At 43.5% G+C, this 8,929-nt stretch overlaps 1 long non-coding RNA gene across 1 annotated transcript; it reads right to left on the bottom strand.

Moving 5' to 3' along the window:
* Positions 1-7,495: 7,495 nt before the first annotated feature.
* On the bottom strand, positions 7,496-8,551 carry LOC139591238 (uncharacterized). The gene is made up of 2 exons (XR_011679590.1): positions 8,293-8,551; positions 7,496-7,700 (listed from the first exon to the last, which is right to left on the bottom strand). It is a non-coding gene; the product is annotated as an uncharacterized lncRNA (long non-coding RNA).
* Between the last annotated feature and the right edge of the window lie 378 nt (positions 8,552-8,929).

The following is an 8,929-nucleotide window of genomic DNA, read 5'->3' as shown; positions in this document are numbered from 1 at the left end:
TTGGGTTACTGAGTGCGGTTCCCTTCACAGACCTTTGTGGACAACCACACATTTTCTTTCCTGGGGTAAAATAGTTTCTTTGAGTCAGATCAGGAGGTTCTGCATTAATCCTTTCTTTTTCCAAATTATTAAAACACCATGCAGAGCGTGTATTTGCATAGCTGGCAACTTTATCACAAGCTGGGCCAAGCACATGGGGTCTGTGGAAACCTGCTGAGAAAATCCTGAAGAAAGCCTGGTGCTCTGATGTTGGCAGGACTTGTGCCAGGCAGAGCAGTTGTGGGGAACAGATGAGATCTGCACCCTTTTCACACCTCCATGCTGCTGGTTGTTTCCCTTTTATATTTGGGGATATTGAGATGAAGAGGAAGACCCAGACCCATGTAGGAGTAATTAAAAATTCCACAGGGATCTTTTCCTAGAGCTGCTTATATCCCTAAGCAGTCTCTTAAGAGGCAAAGAAACCCCTGGAGCTTCCAGGTCAGCTCAAGAGGATGTTAATTATGATTGCTATAAATACAGAGGAGCTCTGGATTGGTTAGTGTTTTTGTTCTTTTCATTTTTGTCTCTGAGACAAGAGCTGAGGAAGTGCATACCCTGTCCCTGACCTATGTGTTCCTGGACACTTGACTGGAGAAAAAACCTCAACGAAGAGCAGAGAGAGGTCTGAGGGAAGAGGTAGAGGGAAAAGGGTTGCAGACCCAGAAAAACTGTTATTCAGATAGGAGCAGGAAGATCAACTAGCTGTGAAACTGCTCTTTTAGTGCTTTTTTTCACAAAGGCATTGTTTTCTCAGTGTCATCAGGATGTGAGAAATTCCCACTTCATTATCTGCTGCTTGGTGCTGAACATTCAACCAAGAGCTTATCTTTTATTTGTGAAAAGTGATTGTAAGGAAAAATATGAAACTGTTATGTCTTATAGTGAAACTCTTTGACAAAAAGGAAGAGCTTCCTACTAGAGGTCTCTTTTATTTTCTTCTCCAGGCTGAAACTATTATTCTGCTACAGAATGCAAAGGCTTTGTCTCCCTTCCCATAAAAACTTCACCCATTTTAATAGGAAAAGAGGAACTTTTATCTTCTGATCCTCATCCAGACTTTCACAATCTTGCAATGTGTTTATCCTGAAAAACAGAGAAATATTTGTATTTTCCCCATATTGAAGATAGATAATTAAGGCAGAAGTGGACTAAATACCAGACATTGATTGAAGCCCAGCTCAGCAGCCCCAGGATCAACACTGAAGTTCATGAACCCGAGCTACGAGCTACACTCAAGCTGCTGCAAAACAGGGAGGGAGTGATGCTCTGACAGCCAAACACCCACATTTGTGAGTGTCTGTGTGGACCCAGAGCTCCCGCTCCCACCATCACCCTGTCAGCAACATCCAAACAGGCATAGGGTACTTGGACAAAGGATCTAGGTGACACGTGTCTGCAAAATGCCTTTAATCCGAGCATAGCGCAGTTCTTTGGTAGGCCAACGACAGGCAGTGCAATGTGCCTGGTCATCCCTGGGTGGATAAGGAATGAGCCCATTTCCTCTATGCCTCATGACAGACTGTGGGTCCCTTCTCCCCTCCCAGCTGAGCAGGGCTGGGCTGTGCACGCTCACATCTGCAGCCTCTCCTCCTTCCCATAGGAGAGCACTGCTCTTCCCTGCTGACCTGTCCTGAGCTCCTCCTGGCAAGCCATCAGAAGGACAGCACTGGCCGTGGCAGCTCCTGCTGCAGGGATGTTTGAGGAGGGCTACTGTGTTTGTGGTGGGGAAATGTGGAGAAGGAGGTAGCTGCCAAGGCAGGCAAAGGGGGATGAGGAGACAGATGGCTGTGTGCACGGGGAGCAGCGCCTGTGTGCGCAACAGCGTGTGGGAGGTTGCACAACTCGGAGCTGCTTCCCCCTTAGCAGTCCAGGCTGGATTACTGCTGTGGGCACTCACACCATGGTAACAATCTCCTTCCCTGTGTGACTCTGCTGCTATGGGGTGGCCACACAACCAGTGACCTCCCCACATGCCTTATCTCTTCTTTCTACCCTTTGGTTTTGATTTGGGGTTTCTCTGGATGCAACACTCCTTTCTGATTATTCTGGAAGCTCTTGGGGGATTTGTAACAGCAATAATATATGGTAGGTTTGGCTGGGAAAATTCTGTTTAACAAAAAATGTTGAGGTTTGGAAACTTATTTTTGTTCTCTGTTGAAATAAAATCAAAGTCTTCCAAAAACTGTTTTGAAATTGGAGCAGAGAAATCTGTTAGGGACCCACTGGGTGGTAGGAGTTCCTTGTTTGGAGCTGAGCACAACAGGATTATGGGTCTCAGTCTCTGCTCCCCCAAAAGTGGGCCCTAGGCAGACTATTCAGAGGTGCTGCTCCTTTTTTCTGGTTCACAGAGAAATTCCATTCTGGATATCATTACAGAAAACCAATATATTTTCATTATAAAAATTTCATTGCAATGAATTTGTATTTTCTTTTGAAGAACTCCAGGTCAACCTGAAGTTGGGGCCATGCCACAGAAATTAAGTTCCGCAGGTTCTCAGCATTCATTTCACTTTTCTTCTAAGCTTGTGTTAGGCTACATAGCTTGACTTGGTGTTTATTTTTTTAATTTTAAAATGTGCCATTTACAAAATAACAATATAAATCAAAAGCACAGCCACTGAACTTCTGTGGGAAATGGCCTGGCTTGCCTCTCAGGCACTGCTTGCCAGCCTCACTTCAAAAAGTCATCTGGCTCTGGAGCTGCCTTCAGAAATGTGCTGAAGAGATTCCAAGGCATGTACAAGATTAGCAAAAATCATTTCAGGAGCAACAACAGCACAGCTCTCCACCTCAGGGCCCAGCCAGGCTGGAGGGGTGAGCCAACAGCAATCTTGTGAAATTCAAGGAGGATCAATGCAAACTCCTGGACCTCTGAAGGAAAAACCCTGTAAGGGTGGAAGCTGGGGATGGCTGAGCTGGGGAGAAGCTCTGTGGGAGTTTCTGGTGCTCTGGGGCATCATAAGCCATTCATAAACCAGCAGACACCAGACATGGTCCATCCATGCATCTAGAGATTGGATTTACCCCCTGTACTCTGCACTATGAGACCATGGCCTGATAGAGTGTCTGGTTTTGGGGCTTCCTCAATACAGAATGTGGACAAGCTGGTGTGAGGAGCCCCCAGGCTGGTCAGGGCTGGAGCAGCTCCCTGTGAGGAGAAGTTGAGGAATGGGCTGTCTCAGTCTGGGGCAGAGATGGCTCCAGGGAGGCTGGGGCAGAGTAGCCCAGTTTCCTCACAGAAATGGAACAACAATGCTGATTTTGCTGATATGTACTCCATTTCTCATAAAACTGCACTCTAAAGATTGTTTGATTTGTCAGAGCTTCATTCTGATAGTCCTAGAAAAAAGGGCTACTTTATGTGGATGGAAAGACAGGATATCTCACCTCCCCCTGGCAAGGGCAAGAGTACTGCCTGGGGAGCACCAGGAGCCACAGTCCCTTACCTGGACCCCTGGCTTTTGAAGCTGCCACATGGTGGAAAATATATATCTATGCTACATTTTTTAGAAGGATGGGGAAAGTTTAACTGCCACATACATTCTGCTGGAGGCCCAGGGAAAATACCCACTGGTAAATACCAGTGTTTTGTTGAAATACCAGAGAGAAATTTCACATACCATACCTTTCCATCTACAACTGATTCAGTGTGTCTCCTAATAACACAGTCTAGTCCTAGAGATGGACCAGATCTACAAGTTCATCTCATCCATCTCTCTTTTAATTCAGAATTGTGCCCTATAATGGGTAATTTCAAGTGGTTTTGTCAGTCAAATTTGAACAGACTCCTGCTTTCCAAGTTTTTGAAACACTAATCCCCAATAGATGTCACTGTTTAGTAAACATCACATGGAGAAAACTACTTTAAGGGATACAACTGTTAAGAGACACCACTTGTGTTATACTGTTTTGCATATTCAACTGGTAAGAAGAAGTAAAGGGTACACACTCCTTTCAGGGTGAGGGAGAATTTTCTTTCATTGGCTTTGTTTAGTTTTTACTTGCTGTATACATCACAGATATTTATAACGTGATCCCAGTTATAGATATAATAAAATCAATTTGAACTCAATTTCTCAGTCTTTGATTGGCTCAATCGCTTTGCAAGTGAATCCATTGTAAATGAATTTACAGGATGAGACTTTTTTCCTCATTCTTTGGAAAAGGGTTTCATTTCACTATCAATCATGTATGACTATCTAATAAAGGCATGGTACAGACCCTCATGCAGGTGGGAGACCACTTTGCCCATTAGGGGGCATTAATGACATTTATTCCTCGTTTCACAGAAGGCTTTTGTGGCAATACCACCTCTAATCTTATTTTCTGTGTCTAACAGGAAATATATTAATAGTTGCTCCTTAAAGAACGTTGCAGCCTCTTCTTGATGTTGCCTCAGGCTTATCTTCAGCCATGTGTGACTGGGGCTGAGAACAGGCTCAGCATTTGGAGGAGAGGAGCTGGGGAGTAGAGTGAGAAACGTTTCCATCCAAGGGGAAACCAGACTGCAAGACTCTGCTAAAAATTTCAGACCTCGAAAGTTGTGGAGCTTGCTGAACTGGGGTTTTGTTTCAGCCCTGGAAAATGACAGGAATCCATTGTGCAAATTGTGTGCAGATGTGGGGCTGGGTATCACACATAACCCACATTCTTAGCTGTTTGCATGTCGGATTTCATTTGCAGACCATATCCAATTTTCAAATTGCACTCTCTTTCAGTTGCAGAAGTGGCGGCAACCGCGGCCAAGTCCCAGCGCTCCCTGGCTAGCGGAGGGGGACCCTGATCAGGAAAGAAGTTTTTTTCTTGCCTTGCTGTGCCCTCACAGAGGGGATGGAAGAAGAGGGGGAGGGATGAGAGAGCACAGGAGCACAGCACACCCAATCATGTAGGCATCCCTTTGTGATGGATGTCCTTCCCTGCTGCCCCAGGACTGGATTCCCACATGTGCCCATAGGGCTGGGCAGAGGGCCAGTAGGACTGGGACTACACTATGCCCCTACCTAAACTCCACACTGTGACATGTCCATCTTATGCTAGCCCGTGCATGTCTGGCTGCCTGTGCTGCACAGTAAAGCTGGCAGAGAAGGCAAAACCAGGTTACATCAAGGTCAGCTGATTCCTGGTTGTACTCCGGGTACGTTTTCGTACATACACAGTGTGTGGAGTTCACTATCTACCAGCAAAGCATTGCACTTATCCCAGGGAGGGCTTGGGCTGTTCCAGTTTATCATACATAGAGTACATTTTTGTTGTCTGCAATGGATAGAGATGAGCCTTGAGGGAATTGATAAATCTCATGCAGAGACGTTTTAACTTAGGCATGCATAAGGAATAAATTAATTTTTAATACATTTTTCAAAAAGCACTTTTTTGGCTCAGGACCATCATGCCTGGTATGTTTATAAAGGCACACGTAGCATGCTCCAGTTGAGAGTCTGTCAGTGTTTCCATTGTAAACCCTATTTTCAGAGGCTTATATTGTAATTCCAATATAAAAACTCAATCCCAGCAAGAAAAAACTGGCATCAGTGTTGGCTGGGGAGTGATGTTTTCTTAATGATTTTTTTTAATTCAGTTTTTCTTTTGCCAGTGTTTGATTAATGTTAGCTAACGAGAATACTTTCATCTTTTGTCATTGTTAAACTTTAAATCATAATGTGCCTTGTATCCTAACAAGTTACTTGGTGTAGAAATGAACTTCTGTTTGTTTTTAACACTTGCACAGCTTAAAAACATTCCCAAAGACCTAGTTTGCATTTTGTAAGCCATTAACTAATTTTCTGCCATGTCCTATTACAGCATTTAGGAAAAAATATTATCCCAAGTAGGAATTGGAACCACAGAGTCCCACAGAAGCTCTCCAGCTATGCTGCTAGAAGTGCTATGGGGTGTTTTGCAGTTGGCACTCCTGGCCCTGCTGTGCAGCTGTTGCAGTCCTGCTTGCAGGTGGTGGATGGTGAAAGCTCACTGGGTGAAGTTCAGCTTTCCAGCAGAGACCAGGCTTAATTGGCATCACTGAGAGGTGGAGAGATCAGTGCACACACCAACCCTCCCCTTATGCAATTTTTTCTTTTCTCTTAAACACACACTCACGAGACCTCCACAGGAAACAAGGGCTCACAGTTGCATTTATGCCACCTAAAAAGGTCTAATATTAGTTTTAAATAAGCTTTTTTATTCAATATCTGCCCACGAAAGGAGAAAAATCCAATGTTAGCTTAATGATGCAGTTTTACCCTTATCAGCTTCTTTTTGCCCATAGGCTTTATAAAAGTCCCCTAGCACTGGGTAATGTAATATACCATGTGCATTGCCTACAGTACCTCAGCACAACAGGGCAGATTAAGGACAGAGTTTCCACCTACCCTTTGAAGATTTATGTCAGACCTTTTAACCTCCTGTGAAAACAGTTTGGTTATTTAATTCTTTTTATGATACTCAGCAACAGCTTTCATACTTCCACAAACACTCTGTAGCTGTCATACCATAAACAGTCATAAACTAATCCAGGCTTCTCCATATTGGAGCAAGGTATGACAGAAAGCAATGGGGTTCAAGTTCTGTGAATTCTTTTTCCTGACAGCTGGGGTTCACAGAACTTGTGTTGAGTTTGTAAACTTCTCCTTCCCCTCTAATCCTCTTTTCACCCCAATTTAAACAAACAAATATGCTTGGGGTTTTTTTTCTGTGTTTCACATAATTGTGCTTGAAATTCAAGGCACACGCATATGGAGACCATATAGAGTGTAACATATCTGTGTCCCACTAGTCCTTCGCCTCCTTTGTTGGGCTCAACACTGCACTTTAGCAGTTTCAAGACAGCCTCCCTAAAAGACTTGCCTGTATTATGGAGAGATACTGAGCTTTCCAGTTTTTATTCATCAAAGAAAGCCTACCTAGATGCATTTTGGGCCTCCTTTTGTAATTTTCATATGCCTTACAACCATGAAAGGATGTGTCACACACTACATTACTGAGCAGTACTTTTTATGGTTGTGAAGCTGAATCAGAGAAAGATTAAATGACATGGTGAAAGTCACACAGGAAATTTGTGACAGAGCCAAGAATTTCCTGAAAGCCAACCTACTGTTTTCAGTTATTGTTTTTCTAGTTCTTCTTTGGCAGTATTCAAAGTAGAGGTGAATCCTATACTGAGTATTTGTCTCTGTATGTGTACTCATTAAGAGAAGATCTGCCGACCCTTCTTCAAAGAGCATCTCTAAGGAGAGAAAGGAGACAAAGGGCAGGAGAAAGGACTTATTAGTTGCACCCCATGCACGTGTCAAAAGCTAAAACACAGACCCATTAATACAGTCTGCTCCAGGCCACACAGGAAGTTTGTAGCAGAGACAGGGAATTTAATCCACATTCCCTGAACCCCAGTCCAGGGGTGTTCAATGTCTTCCTTAACCAGTTCATATTACATATGATATGCAGTCTGTACCATATAGTCTTGGAAATTCTTTATTTATGATTTTTACTCTCCCTTCCTCTCTGAAATAATCTAATCCAGCAACATTTGCACTGAACTTTTGAACCTTTGATGTTTAAGTAGGTTCAAAATCAGGCAAAGTGTGTTTTCATGTTGTTAATTGGAATCACTGTGCCTGGATCTTTTAGCAGCCTCCACATGGTTAACTTCAAGCTCCCACGTCAGCCTGAAAGAAAAAAAAAAGACCAAACACATCAGGTCCCATTAAATGTGTTAAACATTTTAACTGTACAAAATGTGGAGTGAGGTAGATCTTTAGAAAACTGAATCAAGAGAATGACAGGCGTCTGTGTATATACTTCCTCCTGCCTGGCCGAAGGTCATTATTTTGAGCTAATAGCTGACCCCTTTGGCCTCTAGAAGGCCATTATGCTTAATGGCCTGAGCTAATTTGTTGTGCTACAGGGTTGGTTGATCTTTATTTTAATCTGCACCTTCTCCTGCTCTTGTGGGGAAAGCAACTACTCTGATATAATCCAGTTGGCACCAAATTGCCTAAAGGAGGGAACAGGCAAGCAGATAGGAGACAGAACTTAGTAATTTACTGAGGATTGACTTTCTTGCCAAAAAAAAAACCCAAACAAAGAGAAAAAAATCAAGGAAGGGAAAGGAAAATATAGGTACACATATGCACACACTTAATGTGTGCACAGAGTGTAAGAGAGTGAGAGAGCAGGAGTCAGCCAGGGCAGAGGGAATGGAAAAGAGAGAACAAGGAAAATCATGATAAAGAGACACACTTTCACAAGCAAACCTACCTTTTTAACCCCATCTTCCTTTCTTTGAGACATTTTGGAAGAATAACACCCACATGATTTGCTGCCAGGAAACAGAGATAGTTTTGTTAGTTCTCTTTCTCACAATATAAAGTACCTATTTTAAAAGCAAAATCTCTTTGCCAGCCACGTGCCCATGTATCTTCTGGCATTCTAAACAGGCTGTTGTGAGTAACACAATTAAAAATCAGCTGAAATAGAAAGCAAACACATAAAGAGCATCAGCTGTTAGTCACATTCTCAGAGGGGAGGCAAAATCTCATGGAGTGCTTCTCTCACAATATTTGCACAGACAGCACTGTTTTTGTCTCCTTGAAACCTTTCTTCGGTTTCTCAGCTCAGGAAGGAGCAGCACTGCTCAGATGGGGTATGGGGCTCCACCACCAGCTGGGTTGGGGTTGCAGGATTTCTGGGCAAAGAGGAAAACAGGCTCTTGTCCCTTCTCTACCCTCAGCATTTCCCCTCTGCTTCAAATGGCAGTGTGTCACAGAGTCTTTCTGTCTTAGCTGATATACAAATTTACATTTGCTCCTTCCGTTGCTGATCCTGGTCTTCTGCGCACATCCTGTGCCCTGGGTAAGGAGAGGGAACACGACGAAAAAATGTCAAATCAGCAGCA

This window comes from Agelaius tricolor, unplaced genomic scaffold (genome assembly GCF_023055355.1).
Source record: "Agelaius tricolor isolate 1412-34295 unplaced genomic scaffold, bAgeTri1.0.p SCAF_1, whole genome shotgun sequence".
NCBI classification, from domain to species: Eukaryota; Metazoa; Chordata; class Aves; order Passeriformes; family Icteridae; genus Agelaius; species Agelaius tricolor.
Note: the sequence above shows the minus strand (reverse complement) of the source record. Positions and strands in the feature narration are given on the sequence as shown.